The following is a 24,906-nucleotide window of genomic DNA, read 5'->3' as shown; positions in this document are numbered from 1 at the left end:
GGTTATTCCTAAAGGCAGAGTTAAAATCAAGAAAGCCTGAACTGCAAATGTTTTTAATAATAAATCCTATGTTTTGTGTTGACATCAGTGTTTACCATTTGTTTACTTGTCAAAAAAAGTTGCTATATAATCATAACTAAACTTGTATCAAATGAATCTGTCAAAACTATTTGACAGCACTATGAATGGAACCATTTGCTAAAACTGTATTTTCTACACAAGCAGTGAAAAAGTATCCCTTCTGATGATACTGAGCTGGTTTCCAAACAAATCCACAGATTTGATAATGATGCTCTGTATCAGCCAATTTCCTCTGTTGGTACCTCTCCAAGCGGGTGGTAAGTTCAGTCAAGGACTGGAGGAAATGCGAAGCCGCAGTAGTGGACTGTTGGCGCTGGCCCCTTCTTTTCCAGCCCAACTCTGTCTGCTGAACATAACTGTCTTGAACCTTCTGGAACAGCTCTGACACCATCTGTGGCCATATAAAAGTTATAATGTAAATATCCCTATAAAATATGCAATTTATCTGTAGGTACTTGATTCTACATATGAAAAACAGTTTAAATCTTAGAACATTGTAATTCTCACCCATTCTGGTGAGAACTGTTATAAGAATAGGCTTTATATCTAAACACAAAGTGTTCCCTCAGTTGGAAAGCCACCTGTCTCATAACTTTTAGTTAGAGCCTACACCACCCACAGAACACCAAAGATGTCCTTTATTGGACTAAATTTGGTCAGCTCTATCAGTTATGCCCTTTAAAAAAGAATTTAAGACTTTGTTGATATTTGGTTATAAACTAAAAGGATCCTGGAATAATATCTAGCATCTGATGAAAAAGAAAGGTGGGCAGTGAGTGAGGATAGACAGTGATGAGCATCAGAACATTTGGATGTTGACCACTTTTAAGGGTGCATTGTCTCTTTTAAGGAACAATAAGGTAAATATCAAACTAGCAATAAGATTGTTTACATTTATCTCTCAGTGCAGCCGACTTTAATCTGTTAAAATTAAATATCAGAAAACTGCTAATTTTATGGATGAACGTGTTGCAGCCAATTACTGTATAAAAGATGGAGGACACTGTTCCCATTACTCCCACTGTGCAAAAGCAAAGCCAAAATGTCCCTGCAATCTTGCATTTTTGTATGGACAGTAGTGACTGGGGATACACTCAGTGTCAAACTCTCACCCACACACCCACAGGATGTGACCGTGAACAATTCTTCACAGCTGTGTTACTGCCATAGTCAGTTTTTATGAATAGTAAGTCACTATCCTTATTTTAGACAAAGATATGCCATCAGCAGCCCAGTTATTGTAAATATCAGAATTATTAGCAAATTGATTTTTTTCTTTTGAATTTTTGATATGAAACTGAGGATGATATAAAACAAACTGAAGATTTGAACAATACATCCATCCATTACAAACTCATAGCCTGGTAACACAGAAGTGAATCAAGCTTTGTTCATTTTATTTAATAGCGTCACTTAGAATCTCCATTACTATCAAAAGCTACATCCACCTTGGGGAAAACAAAATAAGAAATCATTACTTGGCTCCATCACATTATTAGAACAATGACTGCATAAAAGATGGACAACATAGTTCTACTTCCTCCCATGGCATAAAAATGATGGCAAAATGTCCCATTTTGGGGGAGTCTGTGGAGTAGTGACTTGGGGTGGAGTTGCTGCGTTGAAGATGTCAGGGAGCTGCAAGTCAAATACTCTTAGAGCACAACTTGACAATGTTGTGCTGCAGGGTTATGGTATGGAACCAGCAGACCACAGAAAATGACATGGCACTTTAAATGGTGTAGTAGAAGGTCAGTAGGATGTTATTACTGACAGAGAAGGAGTTCAATTTTCTAAGGAGGTACATTGACTGGTGGAACTTTCTCAGGTTGACCTCAGAGTTGGGGAGAACCTCAGGTGGCTGTTGCAGATGGTCCCCAAGTACTTGTACTCCTTTATGATCCCTACAATGACCCATGGATAGTGATGAAGACAGCCACTACAGGCAGTAAGTTTGCCCACTAACAAAGAAATGATCAATTTATCATTTATGTATTTATTTTGCCTGTCCTGTCCAGCACTGTAGCAAACAGTATTATTGTCTGAAGGCCAAAAAAATGCCCAACAGATTTATTTTTCCAAGTGGACCAGAGGGAAAGAAAAAAAGAGGTAACGAGTTGAGAAGGCTCCCAGTATCAGCTCGTTACCTGTAAAAAACACTCATGGGAGCTAGTAAGCTTGCTCATTGATTGCAGATCAAACACATATTTCCTTCATGAAAATGAGAATTCATTTATAACTTTTCTGAAAAACATTTTGCTAGATTTATTTGATATTGTTCTGTCTCTCACTGTTCAACAAACCTACCATTAAAATTATAGACTGATCATTTCTTTGTTAGTGGGCAAACTTACAAAATCAGCAGGGGTTCAAATCATTTTTCCCTGACTGTATATATTTTAAATATATAAATTTTCTAAATCTAACTGGGACTCGTGGTGACCGCGGTGTTCCAAGCCGAGACAAAAATGGACGTGTCCTCCTTACTGCAGCTGAACAAGACCAATGATGGGTCGAACACTTCCGCGATACTCTGAACCAACCTGAGCCACCCCAACGGTTCGAGGCCGAAGACCTGGCACCTTCCATGGATCTTCTTCCTGTCGATATCGGACAAATCAGCATCACTGAAGTCAAGACAGCGATCCGACTCCTCAAGAGTGGAAAGGCAGCAGGCCTGGACGAAATCCTCGCCGAAATGCTGAAGCATGGCGGACCCCATCTTGAAGCCGCCCTTACAAGACTCCTAAACGCCTGCTGGTCAACATCACATGTACCCGATGATTGGACAAAAGGCACCATCATCAAACTTCAAAAAAAAGGTGATTTGGGTGACTGTAACAACTGGCGGGGCATCACGTTGCTGTCGGTACCCAGGAAAGTGTTTTGCCTCGCTCTTCTGAATCAGCTACAACACGCAGTGAACGAACGATTGCGAGAAGAGCAGGCTGGGTTTCGGAGTGGCCGGTCATGCGTCGAGCAAATCTTCACCCTCCGCATGATCATTGAACAAACATTGGAATACCAAAGGAAGATTTCTATTAATTTCATTGACTTCGAGAAGGCTTTTGACAGCGTCCACCGGCCGACTCTATGGGCTATCCTACGCCACTATGAAGTCCCTCAGCAGTTTGTAGATGCCTTTCGTTGTCTCTACTAAAACTCCCGTTGCTGCGTCCGGACGGAGGACGGCTGCACAGATTTCTTCAAGATCAATACTGGCGTCCGACAAGGATGCGTGCTATCCCCTTTCCTCTTCCTGTTGGTAATTGACTTCAAATCAAATCAAATCAAATCACTTTTATTGTCACATCACATGTGCAGGCACACTGGCACAGCACATGCGAGTGAAATTCTTGTGTGCGAGCCCCACAAGCAACAGAGATGTGCAAACACAACAACACAAACGAGCAAAATACAAGAATGGCCAACCTGAAACTAATAAATATATGTACAATATATAGTAGTGTATGCATTTCTGGATGTGTATACTAAATATTTTCCTACGTGTGTGTGTGTGTGTGTGTGTGTATACACATTTTTACAAATTAAATAGTAAAAAAAAAAAAAAAAAAAAAATAATAATAATAATAATAAGATATATAAAATATACAGAGTTGAATATGTGCAAAACAAGTGGCATTTATATACAGTATGGAGTGCATAATGTTGAAGTTCCAGTAGTGAAGCTGAGGTGTCTATGAAGTGTTCAGCAGTCTGATGGCCTGATGGAAGAAGCTGTCTCTCAGTCTGCTGGTACGGGACCGGATGCTGCAGAACCTCCTTCCTGATGGAAGTAGTCTGAACAGTTTATGGCTGGGGTGACTGGAGTCCTTGATGATCCTCCCCGCTTTCCTCAGGCACCGCTTCCTGTAGATGTCTTGGAGGGAGGGAAGCTCACCTCCAATTATCCGTTCAGAGCACCGCACTACTCGCTGGAGAGCTTTGCAGTTGTAGGCGGTGCTGTTGCCATACCAGGTGGTGATGGCACAGTGATAGAAGGTCCTGAGGATGCGGGGGCTCATGCCGAATCTTTTCAGTCTCCTGAGAAAGAAGAGGCGCTGCTGCGCCTTCTTCACTGTTTTGTTTGTGTGTACTGACCACGTAAGATCCTCAGCCAGATGTACTCCAAGGAACCGGAAGCTGCTCACTCTCTCCACAGCAGCGCCGTTGATGGTGATGGGGGTGTGTACTTCTCTGCACCTCCGGAAGTCCACTATCAACTCCTTTGTCTTTGCGACGTTGAGGGTGAGATGGTTGTCTTGACACCAGTGGGTCAGGGCGCTGACCTCCTCCCTGTAAGCCGTCTCATCACCGTTGGTGATAAGACCCACCACTGTAGTGTCGTCCGCAAACTTCACAATGATGTTGGAGCTGTTAGTGGCTGTGCAGTCGTAGGTGTAGAGTGAGTACAGGAGAGGGCTCAGTACACACCCCTGTGGAGCACCAGTGTTCAGTGTGATGGGGGATGAGGTGATGCTGCCCAGTCTGACCACCTGGCGTCTGTCAGACAGGAAGCTAAGGATCCAGCTGCAGAGGGAGCTGCTCAGTCCTAGATCCTGCAGTTTCCTGTCCAGCTTCGAGGGAACGATGGTATTGAATGCTGAGCTGTAATCTACAAACAGCATTCTCACATACGTGTCTCTCTTCTCCAGGTGTGACAGGGCAGTATGTAGTGTCAGGGCTATGGCATCATCAGTGGACCTGTTGTGGCGGTATGCGAACTGTAGAGGGTCCAGTGAGTCGGGTAGTGCAGAGCAGATGAAGTCCCTGACCAGCTTCTCGAAGCATTTGCTTACGATGGGGGTCAGGGCTACAGGTCGCCAGTCGTTCAATGAGGAGATGGTGGAGGATTTGGGTACAGGGACGATGGTGGCCATTTTGAAGCAGGCTGGGACTACAGACAGAGAGAGGGAAAGGTTGAAGATGTGCGTGAACACTCCAGCCAGCTGAGCCGCGCATGACTTGAGGACGCGGCCTGGGAATCCCGTCCGGACCAGTAGCTTTGCGCGCGTTCACCTTCCTGAAGCACCTCCGCACATCCTCCTCAGACACAGTGTGCGCACTGACGTCATCCGCGGTGCGCACACTGTCCGGTCTCATGGTGTTCGCTGCGTCGAATCTAGCGTAGAATACGTTTAGATCCTCACACAGAGAGGCCGTGGTCTGCGGTGTGCTGGTTTTCCCTCTAAAGTCTGTGATCGTGTTTAGTCCCTGCCACATACTCCGAGGGTTGTCAAACTGTTGCTCCACCCTGTCCCTGTACTCACGTTTGGCTGCTTTGATCGTCTTCCGGAGTTGGTAATGTGCGTGTTTGTAGTCCGATGTGTTCGCGGAGGCAAAGGCGGTGTTCCGTGCCGCGCGAACATCTCCGTTAATCCAGGGTTTTTGATTTGGGAAGGATTTAACTGTTCTGGATGGGACGACATCTTCCACGCATTTCCTGATAAATCCACAGACTGAGTCTGTGTACTCATCAATGTCTCTGGCGGCCACGTGAAACATTTCCCAGTCCGCGTGATCAAAACAGTCCCACAGCGCGGACTCCGATTGGTCCGTCCAACAGTGCACCGCCCTCCGGGTTGGAGCTTCCTGTTTCAGCTTCTGCCTGTAGGCGGGCAGGAGCAGGATGGAGCAGTGATCTGATTGGCCGAATGGGGCGCGGGGGAGGGCTTTGTACGCATCACGGAAAGAGGTGTAACAGTGGTCGAGTAGCCGGTTTCCACGTGTGTTAAAAAGGATGTGTTGATGGAGTTTTGGTGAGACTTTCTTCAGGTTTCCCTTATTAAAGTCTCCGGCTGTGATAAACGCTGCCTCTGGGTGTGCGGTTTCCTCACTGCTGATCGCGCTGTACAGTTCCCTGAGTGCACGGTCAGTGTCGGCTTGTGGGGGTATGTAAACAGCCGTAATAATCACTGCTGTAAATTCCCTCGGTAGCCAGAATGGCCGGCACTTAATCATCAGGTACTCCAGGTCCGGAGAGCAGAAGGATTTGACCGGGTGCACGTTCGCATAATCACACCAGCTGTTGTTGATCATGAAACACACACCACCGCCTCTGCTTTTCCCAGTAAGATCCTGTGACCTGTCCGCGCGGTGCACAGAGAACCCCGGCAGTTGTATTGCGGAGTCCGGTACTTTGTCCGATAGCCAGGTTTCTGTGAGGCAGATCACGCAGCAGTCCCGCATCTCTCGCTGGAATGAGATCCGTGCCCGAAGCTCGCACAGCTTGTTCTCCAGAGACTGCACATTAGCCAGTAATAAACTGGGTAACGGTGGTCTGTAAGTGCGCCGTCTCAGTCGAACCAGAACGCCAGATCTTCTCCCTCTGCGTCGGCGTTTGCGGCCTCCAGGGCCAGAGAACAAAGGCGTCTCAGGTGAGATGAATGGGGGGTCTGCAAACGGAGCGTCCGTGTTGCAAAACTTGAACTCCGGAAAGTTATAAGAAAGACCGTCTTTTATGTCCAGTAAGGTTTGTCGGTCGTACACAAGGAGACAAGTGCTGCTCGTGAAAAAATAAAGGAAAAGTAAAATTAAACACAGAAGAAAGCCGTTGCTTGGGGGAGCTCGCGACGAGGCTGCCATACTCGGCGCCATCTTATCTTATCTTCATCATGCGACGATCAGTTGACCAAGCTGGCATCGGTGTGCCCTGGCACGAAGCGCGTAATCTCACTGACTTGGACTTCGCAGATGACATCGGCCTGCTGGGCTCGACTCAGGAAGACCTCCAAAAGTTGACCGCGGCCCTGCAGAGGGAGGCGACGAAAGTTGGATTAAGAATCAGCGCCAAAAAAACCAAGGTACTCCGAGTTGGCTATGCATGTGCCCGCATTCCTGTCATGATCAACCAACAACGTGCTGTAGAGGTAGAGAATTTTACATATCTTGGCAGCATCATCTCGAATGACGGGGTCTCTGATCGGGATGTCGACGCCAGAGTAGGGAAGGCAGTTGGTGTCCTGCAACGTCTCCAACCTATTTGGACTACTGAACTCTATCGTCTTCCCTACTGCACTTTACGCTAGTGAAACCTGCCGCTCAACAAGTGCAATTATTCAACACCTGAACGTGCTTCAACAACGTGGCCTGCGGCGAATCCTGAGAATTTCCTACCGGGACCGAATAACAAATGAGGAGGTCCTACGAAGAGCAGGCACCCGCCCATTAGCCGATGTTGTTGCAGAAAGGCGCTTCCGCTTTGCGGGCCATATTTTACGCCTACCCCCTCATCGCCCAGCTAAGATTGCCATGACATGGCGTCCACGCACTGGCAAGCGAAAGCAAGGCCGACCAAAGACCACATGGCGTCGAACATTCATGGACGATCTGAGAACTGTCGACATTGCCTGGGACGAAGCTGAAGCAGTTGCTGCTGACCGACATCGATGGAGAACACTAGCTGCCCGATGCACCGCCCGGCGTAGGAGGAACTAAGTCTAAGTCTAAGTCTAATTTTCTAAAGGACTGAAATAGCATCATTATGTAAAAGTCAAGAGCGTCCGTGCCTGTCCAGGGATAATCTGAAGTACTTCTAATATTACACAAAACGAGGTTTATTATCTTTATAAAGTTGTGGGCTTTTCTGGAGCGGGTATATGTTGGAGGTCTGAAGAAGATTGAACTTCAGTCCTCCAAATTTTTCTGACATGATGTCTGTCTCATTTGGTCAACAGAACATCTGGCACAGGACAAATGTGATGAAAGGAGGAGGTTTCTGCAAACATCTTGCTTCTCCCTTACTTGTCTTTCCTCAGGATGGATGTTGCTGTAATGTGATATAATAATATCTGCATCCTGTTGTTAAATGAAAAAGACAAATTACACTTCTATCATTTATAAATCGAACTCTTCATGTCACCAGGCTGGAGAATAGTCTGAATGTATAATGGATGTAAAACTGTTTAAATCTATTTTATATCCTGTTTTATAACTTTTTTTTTAAGTTCTGAGACAGAGTCCAGCCCCTCTTCTGGAGACTGGCCCCAGAGCCCAAGCCATGCGTTGAGGTGAGGCCAGTACCAAGAGAGGATGCTTTAAGTGCATATGGTTATGCATAGCAGATGTTGACAGATGTTTGATATATATATGTTTGATATATATATGTTTGATATATATATATATTCACCTTGGTTTCATCTGCAGTACTGACTGTAAAATGCTTCCACATAGCAACACTCTTTTCTATTTGATTGCCCAAATCCATGTGGGGAGTTTCAGCTAAGTTAATGAGTGACGGGAAGCTATGCTAATTAGTCTATAGCCTACATCTTGCTGTCTGCAAAACGAACTTAAACTAAGTTAAACGTACCATATAACTCCCACAAGTGCATAAAATTCGACACAACTACACAAACATCATTTTAGGTTTTTAAACCGAATGTAAACATTACTCTGTCAACAGCCTATTTGTAAATTACTGAGCAACAGAGCTACGTAACAGAACGAACATGCGAGCACCCGACTGCAGTCGTCAGTGATGCAGGGCAATGGAAAAATCTCCCGATCTTTGCGAAAGTTATAAACTGCCTCCGGAACCCAGTTAAGGTACAAAAAAATCTATTCAACAAAAATAGTGATGCAGTTCAGCCTTTATTCGCTCAGCCGAGCCTCTCTGTTGCTGTGTGGAACAGCCCGTGTCAGTCACCTCTTTCACACGTCACTCACTCATCTGGGCATGCACTGCGGTCTCATAAGGAAACTCAGCTTTTTGATATAAAGTTTTTCTTGTTCCCGAATAGAAATATTTTTTAAAGTATTTGTTCGAAAGAACTATTTGTAAAAAACACGTTATTTGTGCTTTTCCAAATACCGTATTCGGGTTCGGCTCCACCCCTTCCTGGCTCACAATGCACCCGACCCCTACAGTGCCTCCTGGACAAACCAGATGCTCGCCCTTGAGCACCCTCCCCGGGCTTGGCTCCAGGGCAGGGCCCCGGTAACCCGATGTTCTTCTCAGAGGGGTCTTCTGAATCACTCTTTGTCTGGTCCCTCACCCAGGACCAATTTGGCATGGGAGATCCTACCAAAAGCCCTCAGCCCTTGTGTGTCCCTGGGATCCCTGGGACACACAAACCCATCCAGCACGATAAGGTAGCGATTCGCGGAGGGGAACTTAAGAGTCATACACTTTAAAGTCTTATTTTTTTAAATAATTCTTGTCTTTACATTTCCACATGTCCTGTCAAAACCAGACTAGCTCCTGTTTCAAAGTCGTCCCCCTGGATAAATGACAGCATTCTCTGTCTAAAGCGTTGTTGTCATAAAGTTGAGCGATCATTTAAAGGACCTTTTAGTTTCTTTTTATACTTTTACACTTCAGTTCGAGATGCGAGGCCTGCCTATTTCTCAGACCTAGTTTGAAAGAGCAGAGGTAACCCCAAGGTGTTATTTGACACCATTAGTGATATTGTTGCTAATGCTCCACCTGCTGTCCCAATTTCTTTCAAATGAAGATTGTGAAATTTTCTTTCTTTGTTGAAAAAAATCAGTAATGTGAGGAGCAATAGTTCTCCTTCTGTGTCTCTGTTCTCTGCTCCAACTCAAGCTAGACCTGTTATTTTAGAAAGACTTTTACCTGTGTCCTTAGTTAGACTGAGTTAGTCAAATTAGTTGATTTGATGAAAGCATCCTCCTGCTCTCTTGATATTTTACCTGGATCTTTGTTTAAAAATGTCTTTCAGTCTATCCGTCCCTGTGTGCTTACAGTTGTTACCTCATTGGTTTCTGGTCAGGTCCCTGCTCTCATTCACCCACTGTTAAAAAAACCCCAAGGTTGACGCTTCTCTGCTTAGCAGTTTTGGACCAATTTCAGAACTACCATTCATCGCTAAGATGTTAGAAAAGGTTGTGGCTAAGCAGCTTATAGCTGTTCTGGATGAAGCATTCTGGATAAATTCCCATCTGGCTTTCGTAGAGCTTATTCTACTGAAACTGCACTTCTTAGAGTCTCAAGCGACATCTTGATTAGACGTGTTGCAGGAGAATGCTCTGTTTTGCTGATGTTGGACCTGACCTCTGCCTTTGATACTGTTGACCATCACATTCTGCTAGATGGGCTGAGACACTGGGTGGTATTATCAGGGTCTGCTTTGGACTGGTTTGCATCTTATTTGTGTGAACCTCGGAGGAACCTCGTTGTGACTTTTGACTCAGCTCTGATTTTGGACGTGCGTGCTAAATCTCTGGTTTGCTCCTGGTTTTATCACTTGAGAAATACTGCTGACTCCCATTGTGTCACGCTCAGAACTGGAAATTGTCATACATGCATTTGTTTCATCTTGTTTGGAGTATTGTAATTCTTTGTTCACTTGTTTATGTAACCTCCTTGGAACGTCTGCAGGTTGTTCAGAATGCTGCTGCAAACCTTCTGGCCAAGTCTTCCTAGTACTCTCATGTCCCACCCCTGCTGATCCAGCTGCACTGGCTCCCCATTAAATTCAGAGTCCACGTTAATTAATGACTTTGAAATTTAGAGCTCTGCATGGACAAGCACTAACATACATCAGAGATCTTTTACAGCCATACATCCCCAGCAGGTCACTGAGATCATGTGATCAGGGCTTGCTGGTTTTCAAACATACAAGGCTGAAAACGAAAGTTGACAGAGCTTTTGTAACAGACTCTGGAACTCTCTCCCTTTGAGCCTGAAATCTGTGGACTCGGTGGTCTCTTTTCTTTTTTTGGTTAATTTTCTTTCTTTTTTTTTTAAAAAAAACTACAAGTTTCTCTGGTGATAGATTCTTAAAATCTTCCAACAAGATTAACTGGCGAAGAGATTCTTGAAGTGAAGAGAGTCTCTCTTCACTTCTCTTGAAGTAGCCCACTTGTCTATAAGATCTCCCTTCTCAGATGTAAACTTAACATATGTTTGACCATTTGGTGTTCACTCGCTCTGCGGTAGAGTATCACTTCCTGTTCCTGCTCAAACACAGTGGTGTTTCTGAGTAACTTATTTGCTTAGCAATTTAATTAACAACTTTCAAATACATTCTTCTTTCATAGTATAATCTTCACGTGCTTCATCCGAAGCACACTTTCTGTGTACTCACTACCTAATTTATAGCCAAAGCATTCACTCACTGTCTCTGTACTGTTTCGCTAGCTTAGCTTAGCTCGTAGCCGACTCGTTAGCACCATGGCCTCTTCACCTGTCCCTCCTGCACTTTCTTGCTCATTGTGTCAGATGTTTAGTTACTCCTCGGCCTCCTTTAGCAGTAATGATATCTGTAACAAATGTAGCATATTTGCAGCTCTGGAGGCCAGGATTACTGAATTGGAGACTCGGCTTCGCACCCTTCATTCACCCATAGCTAGCCAGGCCCCTGTGGCTGGTGCAGCCGAAGATAGCGTAGGCCTCGCTAGCTGTTCCCCGGCAGACCCCAAGCAGCTGGGGAAAGAGGGCGGCTGGGTCACGGTGAGGAGGAAGCATAGTCCTAAACAGAAGCCCCAGGTACACCACCAACCCGTTCATGTGTCTAATCGTTTTTCCCCACTCGGCGACACACCCGCCGGGGGTCAAACTCTGGTAATTGGCGATTCTGTTCTCAGACATGTGAAGCTAGAGACACTGGCAACCATAGTCAATTGTCTTCCAGGGGCCAGAGCAGGCGACATTGAAGGAAATTTAAGACTGCTGGCTAAGGGTAAACGTAAATTCAGTAAGATCATAATTCACGTCGGCAGTAATGACACCCGGTTACGCCAATCGGAGGTCACTAAAATCAATATTGAATCGGTGTGCAACTTTGCCAAAACAATGTCGGACTCTGTAGTTTTCTCTGGTCCCCTCCCCAATCAGACCAGGAGTGACATGTTTAGCCGCATGTTCTCCTTAAATTGCTGGCTGTCTGAGTGGTGTCCCAGAAACGATGTGGGCTTCATAGATAATTGGCAAACCTTCTGGAGGAAACCTGGTCTTGTTAGGAGAGACAGCATCCATCCCACTTTGGATGGAGCAGCTCTCATTTCTAGAAATATGGACAAATTTATTAAACCCCCCAAAATATGACTATCCAGAGTTGGGACCAGGAAGCAGAGTTGCAGTCTTACACGCCTCTCTGCAGCTTCTCTCCTCCTGCTACCCCCCCAAAAACCCATCTCCATAGAGACTGTGTCAGCTTCCAAAAAGACAAATAACAAACTAAAAACCAGCAACAAACAACTTAAACATAAACAATTACAAAGAAAGAACAATACAGTATCCACATCTGAACCAAAGAGTAAAACAGTGAAATGTGGATTATTAAATATTAGGTCTCTCTCCTCCAAGTCTCTGTTAGTACATGACTTAATAATTGATCAACAAATTGATTTACTCTGCCTTACAGAAACCTGGTTGCAACCAGGTTTCTGTAAGGCAGAGTAAATCAAGTAAATCAGTAAATCAGGATGATTATGTTAGTTTAAATGAATCAACTCCCCCGAGTCATTCATTGTCATCTATCGTCCACCTGGGCCTTACACAGAGTTTCTGTCTGATTTCTCAGACTTTATATCTAATTTAGTTCTGAGCAGAGATGGGCAGTAACGCGTTACTTGTAACGCGTTACTGTAATCTGATTACTTTTTTCAAGTAACGAGTAAAGTAAGGGATTACTATTGCAAAAACGGTAATTAGATTACCGTTACTTTCCCGTAGGAACGCTGCGTTACTGCGTTACTAAAACCGTGATTTTTTGCGAGAATGTCTCATGACAGTGACGTAAGCGAGTGCGCCGTTAGTGTCAACAGCTGTGTGCAGATCAACAATGGATCACATATCGATTGTGGGAGAGAGTATGAGCGTGCAGCGTTTAAAGCGTGGAAGTACTGACCTTACTTTGAGTTTGATTCCATAAAAAGTGACAAAAACATTAGTGTCCGCTGTGCGTGGGAAGAAAACTTCTTTTTACAGCGAAAAAAACCCTAAACTTCCAAGCAAGCACCGAATGCGCCACGACGTAATGGGAAACTCACAGAGAAAGTCGCGGATTCTTCAACTGACCACCGCACACCTGCACCAGGGTAAACCTCCGCCTACCGCAGTCCTGCTTTACAGGTGAAAGTAGAGCAACAGGACCGCTGAGTCTTTGACTTTATTTATTTTCTGCTGTGTTTTACTTGCATCTATTTGAAAGAGTGAGTGTAAACACAAAAAATATTTTATGTGCTCGAATGTGCAGAAAATAGCTTTAAATGTTAAACTAATTTATTCAAGTCAGAGAATGTTGCATATAATTAAATTTTTGCTTGATGCATAAAGTTAAAAGATTAAAACTAATAAAACAAGTTTTAAAAAGAGACTTTTCCATTGGATTACATTTTGTATGATGGATTATGCAGAAAAAGTAGAATTGGGCTGAAAGATCTATCGCTTTATCACCTCTTCAGGTTGTAAATCGTGTTTTTAAAAAGTAACTAAGTAATTAAGTAACTAAGTAATTAATTACTTTTGAAAATAAGTAATCGTAAAGTAACGGGATTACTTTTTTGGGGAAGTAATCAGTAATTAGTTACTGATTACTTTTTTCAAGTAACTTGACCAACACGGGTTCTGAGCTCAGATAAAATAATTATTGTGGCTGATTTTAACATCCATGTAGACGCTAAAAATGACAGCCTCAACATGGCATTTAGTCTGTTATTAGACTCAATTGGTTTCTCTCAAAATGTAAAAGAACCCACCCACCACTTTAATCACACTCTAGATCTTGTTTTAACATATGGCATAGAAACTGAACATTTAACAGTGTTTCCTGAAAACCCTCTCCTGTCTGATCATTTCCTGATAACATTTACATTTACAATAATTGATTACACAGCGGTGGAGAGTAGACTTTATCAAAGTAGATGTCTTTCTGAAAGCGCTGTAACTAAGTTTAAGAATATAATCCACCCACTGTTATCATCTTCAATGCCCTGTACCAACACAGAGCAGAGCAGCTATCTGAACGCTACCCCAACAGAGGTCGATTATCTTGTTAATAATTTCACCTCCTCACTACGTACGACTCTGGATACTGTAGCTCCTGTGAAAACTAAGGTCTCTAATCAGAAGTACCTGACTCCGTGGTATAATTCTCAAACACGTACCCTAAAGCAGATGACTCGTAATCTGGAGAGGAAATGGCGTGTCACAAATTTAGAGGATCATCATTTAGCCTGGAGAAATAGTTTGCTGCTTTATAAGAACAGCACAGAAACAGCTTTAGTGAAGGTTACAAATGATCTTCTTATGGCCTCTGACAGTGGACTCATCTCTGTGCTTGTCCTGCTAGACCTCAGTGCAGCGTTCGATACTGTCGACCATAATATCCTATTAGAGCGATTAGAACATGCTGTAGGTATTACAGGTACTGTGCTGCAGTGGTTTGTATCATATCTATCTAATAGACTCCAGTTTATTAGATAGAGAGAGAAGACAAGATCGAGCGCTGTTCCTGCCGCTTGAACCCCAGTCACTCTCAGTCAGCTCCCCCCTTCTTTATTGTGGTTACAACAAAGAACAGTGCCTAATGCATAGGTTCATTAACATTTGACGTCTTACACAGGCATACATGTGAACAAAGACGGACCTTCTGTGTGTAGGTGTAGGTATGTGTGGGGCAAGATGTGACCCTGTGAACGACTCCCCTAAATCTGCTGGCCTGATAGTCCAGCAGTTCAGCTAAACAAAAGGCACTTATACTTAAAAAGACATAGATGTGTTTACCATACCATTAAACAGTATGAGAAGGTACGACCTCTCTCATGACCTTAGGATGTGTGTGCATATGCCAGAACACTCAGGAATGCACACAGAGTCTTTGCAGACTACTAAGGATCAGTCCTTCTATGAACATGCAATTGATTATATACCTCTAAGAATATATGATTATATATTTCTAAGCATAAATGAAAATCCACAATATAAACCTTACAGCATCACCAGTAGATCAACTGAAATCTGGTTACACAGGATCAAAATTAGGTAAAGTAGGAGGCTCTAGAGGTTCCACCAAGACGTTTGGGGGAGTTGCCATGGTCCACTTTCTCCAGATTGCTGCTGACCGAGTGAAATAGAACCCTGGTTTTGCCTTTTCTGACTTCTGGTCTGATCATCTGAGTCTGATCAGTTTCCTGCTGTGAATCCCAAGTGCGATTAAAATTAAGCTCAGGACCTGATGGCTAGATGGAGGTTCTGAAGTAGTCAAGGAACTCTGGACCATCACAGTAACAGCATCATGTTTGACTTTAATGCTGGTGTGTTTCTGAAATGTTTCTCTCACTATAGAAGATTCAGTTTAGTGCAGTGAGTCAGCAGAGCTCTTGGTGATTATCAAGATAATTTTAGGCAAATGCTGAGAAATGTCTTGTGTTGTTTTCGGGTGGCGCCCGTGTCGCTTGGTGTTCGCTCTCTCTGCGGTAGAGTATCACTTCCGGTTCCTGTTCCAACACACAGTGGTGTTTTTGAGTAGCTTATCTGCATTGCAATTTAATTAAAATCTTTTAGATAACTTCTTTTTTCATAGTATAATCTTCATGTGCTTTATCCGAAGCACACTCTCTGTGTACTCACTCCCTAATTTATAGCCAAAGCATTCACTCACTGTGTCTTTGCTGTTTCGCTAGCTTAGCTTAGCTCGTAGCCGACTCGCTAGCAGCATGGCCTCTTCACCTGTCCCTCCTGCACTTTCCTGCTCATTGTGTCAGATGTTTAGTTACTCCTCGCCCTCCTTTAGCAGTAATGATACTTGTAACAAATGTAGCATATTTGCAGCTCTGGAGGCCAGGATTACTGAATTGGAGACTCAGCTTCGCACCCTTCATTCACCCATAGCTAGCCAGGCCCCTGTAGCTGGTGCAGCCGAAGATAGCGTAGGCCCCGCTAGCTGTTCCCCGGCAGACCCCAAGCAGCTGGGGAAAGAGGGCTGCTTTCCCTGGGTCAACACACCTGAATCAAATGATTAGTTCATTACCAGCCTTCTGGAGAACTACAAGGCATGTTGAGGAGGTAATTTTGCCATTTGAATCAGCTGTGTTGGATCAAGGATGCATCTAAAACCGGCAGGACACCGGCCCTCGAGGCCTGGAGTTGCCCACCCCTGATGTAGGGTCTACCTTACAATATACAGGGAGTGCAGAATTATTAGGCAAGTTGTATTTTTGAGGAATAATTTTATTATTGAACAACAACAATGTTCTCAATGAACCCAAAAAACTCATTAATATCAAAGCTGAATGTTTTTGGAAGTAGTTTTTAGTTTGTTTTTAGTTTTAGCTATTTTAGGGGGATATCTGTGTGTGCAGGTGACTATTACTGTGCATAATTATTAGGCAACTTAACAAAAAACAAATATATACCCATTTCAATTATTTATTTTTACCAGTGACACCAATATAACATCTCCACATTCACAAATATACATTTCTGACATTCAAAAACAAAACAAAAACAAATAAGCGACCAATATAGCCACCTTTCTTTGCAAGGACACTCAAAAGCCTGCCATCCATGGATTCTGTCAGTGTTTTGATCTGTTCACCATCAACATTGCGTGCAGCAGCAACCACAGCCTCCCAGACACTGTTCAGAGAGGTGTACTGTTTTCCCTCCTTGTAAATCTCACATTTGATGATGGACCACAGGTTCTCAATGGGGTTCAGATCAGGTGAACAAGGAGGCCATGTCATTAGTTTTTCTTCTTTGATACCCTTTCTTGCCAGCCACGCTGTGGAGTACTTGGACACGTGTGATGGAGCATTGTCCTGCATGAAAATCATGTTTTTCTTGAAGGATGCAGACTTCTTCCTGTACCACTGCTTGAAGAAGGTGTCTTCCAGAAACTGGCAGTAGGACTGGGAGTTGAGCTTGACTCCATCCTCAACCCGAAAAGGCCCCACAAGCTCATCTTTGATGATACCAGCCCAAACCAGTACTCCACCTCCACCTTGCTGGCGTCTGAGTGGGACTGGAGCTCTCTGCCCTTTACCAATCCAGCCACGGGCCCATCCATCTGGCCCATCAAGACTCACTCTCATTTCATCAGTCCATAAAACCTTAGAAAAACCAGTCTTGAGATATTTCTTGGCCCAGTCTTGACGTTTCAGCTTGTGTATCTTGTTCAGTGGTGGTCGTCTTTCAGCCTTTCTTACCTTGGCCATGTCTCTGAGTATTGCACACCTTGTGCTTTTGGGCACTCCAGTGATGTTGCAGCTCTGAAATATGGCCAAACTGGTGGCAAGTGGCATCTTGGCAGCTGCACGCTTGACTTTTCTCAGTTCATGGGCAGTTATTTTGCGCCTTGGTTTTTCCACACGCTTCTTGCGACCCTGTTGACTATTTTGAATGAAACGCTTGATTGTTCGATGATCACTGTTGTGTTTACATACACTGCTAAGATGGTGAAGGGTTGCTTACAAGGGGGACTGAATATGAACATATACTCAGTTACCAGTAGGGGGCTCTGTGACTAAGGATGATGGAAGGAGAGAAGAAGTGAAGTGTATGGTGAGATGTAAAATGGCGAACTACTGCTGAATATATACGTTCCATTACAAACCAAGCCGTCTCCGTTCTTCTGTCAAAACACCACAAATTGGCGACGAGGATGAGTGCATCAGTTCCGAGTCCACCATCTTTTCTTCCACATGTGGGTGAGCCGCCGATTCCATTTACTACATGGCGGAAAATATTCGACAATTACATGCTAGTAATCAATGCCACGGGAGACGCATGGCCGGATGCTAGGAAACGCGCTGTTTTGCTACACTGCTTGGGCCCGGAGGGACAGCGGTTATTCTACACGTTACCGGAGCAAGGTGATACATATGCTGACGCCATGAGCGCACTGGAGAAGCACTTTGTGCCGAAAGTGAATGTCGTGGCGTGCCGTCATACATTCAGACAGCGTATTCAACGAGCGGATGAGACTGTTTCTCAGTATGTGGTGGCTCTGAGAGCATTAGCTTCATCTTGTAACTTTGGACAAATGGAAAGTGAAATGATAAGAGATCAGTTGATCTCCAATGCTCATCTCAGCGCTGTGAAAGACAAACTGTTACTGGAGGATGAACTCACACTGGATAAGGCTCTAACTATTGCGAGCCAGGTAGAAGCAGCAGTCAAAAACGCTACTCTACTCTCCACACCCGGCTCGTGTCCGACCGCGCCTGTTCAGACAGTCGACGCGGAAAATTCCCACTCTCACCAGAGGAGAGGACCTCGCCCCGCTAAAGGCTGCACTCCAGACCAACGCAAACGGGGAGGTTCAAAGCAGCAGCAGCGGAAGTGCTTCAGGTGTGGTTCTCACAAGCACTTAGCTAATGATAAAAACTGCCCGGCTGCTTCTTCAAAATGCAATAACTGCGGGAAAAAGGGACATTTTGCCAAGGTATGTAAGTCGTCAGTCAGTGAAGTGAGAGAAGTAGTGGTTCCAGAATTGGCAGTACTGTGCGTGCAAGATGCTAAAATGATGGCAGCTATTCAAGATAAGCTTACCTGCACTGTCGACATTGAAACTGTACAAGGTGGCTCTAAGACAGTAGAGCTGATAGTAGACACTGGAGCTTCTGTGTCTATTCTGCCAGAAACTATCTACAGACAGTATTTTGCAGACTGTTCACTGGTGCGACCTAAAGTCAAACTAGTTACTTATGCTAAAGATGAGTTGGCTGTGATGGGTTGTCTGCCTGCATCAGTTGCACTGCATGCACAGAATGAAAAAGTTCCTGCTTCCTTCTACATTGTCAAAGCTGGTTCCCCGCTATTAGGCCTCGACCTCATTAGAGCACTGAACGTCTGCATCGTCGGAGGCAAAGTGGACCGTATTCAGGATGAAACTGCAGATGAGCCGGATTCGTCTAACCAGAAGTCTGCTGTGTACAATGTTGATCCTATTCCACCAGCTCAACTTGGATGTGTTAAAGGGTTCATCCATAAAGTACAGGTAAACAACAATGTGCGGCCTGTACGTCAAAAGATGAGACGCCTGCCATTAAGTGTACGTACAGAGGTGTCAGCAGAACTCTCTCGCTTACTCAAAGCTGGCATAATTGAAAGGATCGATGCAGCTGAGTGGGTGAGTCCTTTGGTCGTGGCCAGAAAGCGAAAAAAGGAGTTGAGACTGTGTGTTGACCTTCGTGAACCCAATAAGAGCATTATTGCTGACTGCCATCCTCTTCCTCATATGGAGGATCTGTTTTCTGACTTGGCAGGTGCCACTCACTACAGCCAGATTGACCTCAGCTCAGCATACCACCAATTACCTTTGCATCCGGAGAGCCGCAAGCTGACTGCTTTCATCACTCATGAGGGACTGTTCCAGTTCACACGTGTCCCATTTGGCCTAGCATCAGCACCTTCGGCGTTCCAGAAAATGATGCAAACGGTCCTGAAAGATCTGCCTGGTGTTCGCAACTACTTGGATGACATCATCGTCTACGGAACATCAAAGGAGGTGCATGATACACGCCTGCAAGCTGTTCTCCAACGTCTCAGAGATGTCGGCCTGCAGATTAATGCTGGGAAAAGTTCCTTCTGCCAGTCACACATCACATTCCTGGGCCATGTAATCTCAAAGGAAGGCCTACGTCCAAGCCAACATCACCTTACTGCTATTGCCGAGGCTCCTGCTCCAAAGGATATGGCTGCATTGCGCTCGTTCCTGGGTTTGTCATCCTGGTTCAGTAAATTTATTCCAGATTATGCTACACTGGTGGAACCACTGCGACAGTTGCTGAAAACAGACATCAAAGTTGAACTCCAGTGGAACGAGGCAGCGCGTGAGAGCTTCAGTGACCTGAAAAAACTCCTTCTGGAAAGTCCCGCACTTGCCGTCTATGACCCTGACTTACCTGCTTTTATCACCACAGACGCATCAGACTATGGGCTAGGCGCTGTGTTGACACAGTTACACCCAGATCAAGTGGAGCGGGTTGTGGCGTTCGCCTCCCGAACACTGTCTCCTGCTGAAAGAAAGTACTCCACCACAGAAAAGGAGGCGTTAGCCTGTGTCTGGGCGGTGGAAAGATGGCGTACATATGTATGGGGCCGCAGATTCACACTTCGTACTGACCACCAAGCTCTTACTACCCTTCTCAGCACCAAAGGTATGAACAGAGCGGGCATGAGAATCGCACGATGGTCTGCAAGGCTGATGTGTTTTCAGTATGATGTGCAGTACCGTCCTGGTGTTCAGAATGTCATCGCAGACTGCCTCTCACGGGTTCCCCTGATGTACTCCAGCACTGACATTGATGCTGAAAAAGACCTTCTCTTGGAGATAGCTGAAGTTTCTCCTCTCTTGACAGCGACACCGTTGACGGATTTTAAAGCTGAATGTGAGGACTGCCCTGACCTTTCTCTGCTGCAACAGGTTATCCGCTCAGGTTGGCCTAAGGTGAAAAGGTCTCTCCCACCTGAGATACAGCCGTATTTCCTGGTGCGACATGAACTTGCTGTGGAATCACCGTTGGTTTTCCGGGGGACACGTCTGGTGGTCCCAAGGTCCCTGCGGGAAAAGGTGATATGCCTCGCACACGAAGGTCACCAGGGCATAGTTCGCACAAAGCAGCAGCTCAGAGAGCTTTACTGGTGGCCATGCATGGATACTCAAGTCCATGCGATTCTGTCATCGTGCTCAGTCTGTCAATTGTGTGACAAAACGGCCAAAACTGCTCCTGCTCCCTTACAGCCGGTTCAGTTTCCAGATGGTCCCTTTCAGCATGTGGCCGTTGACATTGTTGGACCTTTTGACCGCGGGTCGCAGGACTGCAGGTTTGCCATCACACTGGTCGATTACTTCAGCAAATGGCCAGAAGTAGCCTTTACTTCATCAGCTACTACAGACACTGTGATTAGGTTCTTGTCTTCAGTTTTTGCACGGGAGGGAAACCCTTGTGAGCTTATCACAGATAATGGACCACAATTCACTTCATCTGCCTTTGCTGATTTCCTGAAGGAAAGGGGCATCAAGCACATCAGAACAAGTGTGTATCACCCTCAAGCGAACGGGTGTGTTGAAAGATTCAACAGAGTGCTGAAGGACTGTGTTCAGGCTGCACAGGTGTCCCAGAAGCTGTGGAAGCCCGCCGTGACAGAGATGCTACAGAATTACCGTGCTACAGCTCATGCAACGACTGGAGCAGCTCCGTTCCAGCTTCTCAGAGGGAGACCCATGAGAACAAAGCTAAATGTCCTGCCGTTTCCCAAAGACACAGGACAGTATGACCAATGCAGGGCCAGAGTCTCTCACCAGCAACGTAAGAGTAAACGCTACACTGATGCAAAGAGGGGGGCAAAACCTCCCCAGCTTGTGGTCGGTGACAGGGTGCGGATACGTAAACCTTTCCGAGTGGGGAAGGGAGAGAGACAGTTCACTGATCCACTGTCAGTGCAGCAACAGACTGGACTGAGCACCTTCATCTTGAGTGATGGAAAGAGATGGAATGCAGCCCGTCTCTCACTCTGCAGCGCAGAGAATGCTGAGCCGTTGCAGGCTGGTGACGAGGTTGAAAATAACACAAGAGAAACTCCTAAAAGACCTTCTGTTCCTAACAGACCGAGACAGTTACCAGCTTGGACCAAGGATTATGTTATGAAATGAGTTTAAAAAAAAAAAATGAAAAGAAAAAAAAGTGAAAAAAACACGCTTGAGCTGTTGGGTGCTAATGTTAAGTTCCATACTGCTAGTTCTGAGGTCCAAGTATAATAGAGGATTGATTTACTGTGATTTATTTGTGAGTTTTGTGACTTAAGGTTGTTAAGTTACTACAGTAACCTTAACGGTACAAGTATTCATTATAAAGGACTATTTAGGCACCATAACAAGATTGTATGTTAAGATCACGGGTATAGTTCAAACATCCAGTAATGTTATAAGTGAAATAGGTATTGAAAATGCTGTCTGGTTGCAAAGTTTACTACTGATAATGTTCTGTGCAAATAGTAATGTTGCCATGCTAAGTAAGTAATACTGAGGTAGTAGAATTCTGTGAGAATGAGGAGAGATGTTGTGTTTACATACACTGCTAAGATGGTGAAGGGTTGCTTACAAGGGGGACTGAATATGAACATATACTCAGTTACCAGTAGGGGGCTCTGTGACTAAGGATGATGGAAGGAGAGAAGAAGTGAAGTGTATGGTGAGATGTAAAATGGCGAACTACTGCTGAATATATACGTTCCATTACAAACCAAGCCGTCTCCGTTCTTCTGTCGAAACACCACAATCACGCTTCAGAAGCTTTGCAATTTTGAGACTGCTGCATCCCTCTGCAAGATATCTCACTATTTTTGACTTTTCTGAGCCTGTCAAGTCCTTCTTTTGACCCATTTTGCCAAAGGAAAGGACGTTGCCTAATAATTATGCACACCTAATATAGGGTGTTGATGTCATTAGACCACACCCCTTCTCATTACAGAGATGCACATCACCTAATATGCTTAATTGGTAGTAGGCTTTCGAGCCTATACAGCTTGGAGTAAGACAACATGCATGAAGAGGATGATGTGGACAAAATACTCATTTGCCTAATAATTCTGCACTCCCTGTAAAGCGCCTTGAGGCGACTGTTGTTGTGATTTGGCGCTATATAAATAAAATTGAATTGAATTGAATTGAAGAATTCGCTTCCTCCTTTAAATGTGAGACACCTAGCTCAACAGAAGAAGCATCATCATCACAAACATCAGGATCAGTCAGGATATTTAACTCAACTAATTTTTCTAAGATAGTACTCATAATTTTTTTCTTCACTGGAATATGAAAGTGGGCTTCAATGCTCAACAAGTCATCCTTACGACACAACTCCACTTTCTCATAACTTGGAGCATGAATGAAATCTTGTAAATCAAAACCAATACTTAAATACAAGGCACTATACAACATTGTATCAAACAAACGAGTTGTCCACAGCTCTGGAAAAGAGATCCTGGATGAGCCCCCACTTGTGTTACGCCTCCTCATTGACAGGAGGGGGTAACACAACAACTCCAATAAGTCAGTATAAGTGTTGTAGCAGATTAGAGTTATTTGTGAGAAATACGTAATTTCCCAAAAAACAGTATAATAACTATAATTCAGAATAATGGCATTTTACTAAAGTTCACATGCGTGTGAAGGCAGACAGACACACACACAATGGAAAAATCAGGAAACATGGAACAGTACACAAACGACAGTGTCTCCAGGGTACCTTAAAAAGGAATGAGCATGACTATAAGCAGCCTATGTCGATCATTATGCAAAAATTAACTATGAGCCAGAATTTTCTTCTTTTTGTTAAAACTTTTTTTTTCATTTATATTCAACTTACTCTTAGCTGCTGTGTGATTTCTCTACAAGTAGAGAGTAGCCATACTTGGGTAGTATATACACCCTGTTTGACGCCAATGTCACGTGGTTTACCTTACTGCGACTCCTGGCAAATAGCTCCACCACTTCTGTCCTAAACTGGTCGTGGTTCTTATTCAGGAAATGATGAACCTGGAAAAAGATGGTTACATTATTTTTTTAAATTAAACATTAATACGCACACTGTATATAACAGGGTGGTCAATACCTGATAAGTGACAGGTCCAGCATAGTGGTAAATAGTGAAGACTGGCAAAGGGTTCCTGGGCTTGGCATAGTAGGGGCTGTTTCCATGATGGTAGTGGCACTTCTGGAGGAATGTGTGGTCAGTGGCCTGTCAGGGACATACCCCCACAACCATCCCAGAAGAACAATTATGCTTTACTTTAAAGTTAAAACAACAACAACACAGAGATGTAGAGAAAAAGGAAAAAGCACTAGAGATTGTGTACAAAAGATAGGAGCACCTTGAAACATGAAGCTAATGTGAATGCCTTTTTACCTGGATTCTTTTTAACAGTCACCAGGGCAACTGCTCTGGTTGCAAAAAACTATCCCACAATTCACTGGTTATTCCAGGCAATTCTGTGGAATCTCTGCAGAGGCCCCTTTACAGCAGTGTTGATTGTATTAGCGTGCACCTCTTGCTTGCACACACTGTGCAAGCTAGCACCGGACAAAACAGTTATGAAGATAGCACTGTATGTGCTATATGTCATGTATCTTGTAGCCTTGTAGCCTGTTGCACTTGTAACTTGTTGTTGTTGTCACATTTAATTTGAATGGATTAGAATATTAATTTATGTTCCATATTACAGTTTGCAATATTATTATATAATTTTTGCATAATTGAGTTTATTATATAATTAAATGCTTCATTATTATTTTTCTCAGAATTTTATGTGTTATATTTAAGTTGCTTACTATGCCACGCTGTGAGAAGTAATTTTATTTCATACCTGGCTTTATTTACAGTGGGATGTTTTTAAGAGTAACAAGCTCCTTCTTCCTCTTTCACCATGAATTGCAATGTGTCCACCAGACTTACATACCTCACTAGATGTGAGTGGGATGTGACTGGTTCTGTTTTGGTTAAGTCCTAAGTAGTCGTGATTTTGAACTGTTGTAGTCCTGTTTAATACCGGATCAGTTCTGGATTGGATTTAGGCCTGGAGACTAGTGGCTAGGCCACTGCAGAACCTTGATATCCTTCTTACAGGATAACCACTCCTTGGTTATCCTGGCTGTGTGCTTTGGGTCATTGTCAGTTGGAAGACCCAGCACGACCCATCTTCAATGCTCTGACCGACAGAAGGAGGTTGTGGCTCAAAATCTCACAATACATGGCCCCATTCATCCTCTCCTTAATACAGTGCAGTCACCCTGTCCCCTTCACTGAAAAGCACCCCCAAAGGATGATGTCATCCTTCTTTTTCCTCCAAACACAGCGAGTGAAGTTGAGACCAAAAAGTTCTATTTTGGTCTCATCTGACCACATGACTTTCTCCCA

General features: G+C 44.3%; 1 long non-coding RNA gene across 1 annotated transcript; it reads right to left on the bottom strand.

Annotated features, from left to right (window-relative positions):
* Nucleotides 1-334: 334 nt before the first annotated feature.
* LOC143419770 (uncharacterized) lies at nucleotides 335-23,714 on the bottom strand. Its single transcript, XR_013099770.1, has 3 exons — nucleotides 23,605-23,714; nucleotides 23,451-23,528; nucleotides 335-472 (listed from the first exon to the last, which is right to left on the bottom strand). It is a non-coding gene; the product is annotated as an uncharacterized LOC143419770 (long non-coding RNA).
* Between the last annotated feature and the right edge of the window lie 1,192 nt (nucleotides 23,715-24,906).

Source organism: Maylandia zebra, linkage group LG8, assembly GCF_041146795.1.
Source record: "Maylandia zebra isolate NMK-2024a linkage group LG8, Mzebra_GT3a, whole genome shotgun sequence".
Classification (NCBI taxonomy): Eukaryota; Metazoa; Chordata; class Actinopteri; order Cichliformes; family Cichlidae; genus Maylandia; species Maylandia zebra.
The sequence above is the reverse complement of the archived record's forward strand: the minus strand, read 5'-3'. Positions and strand labels throughout refer to the sequence as shown.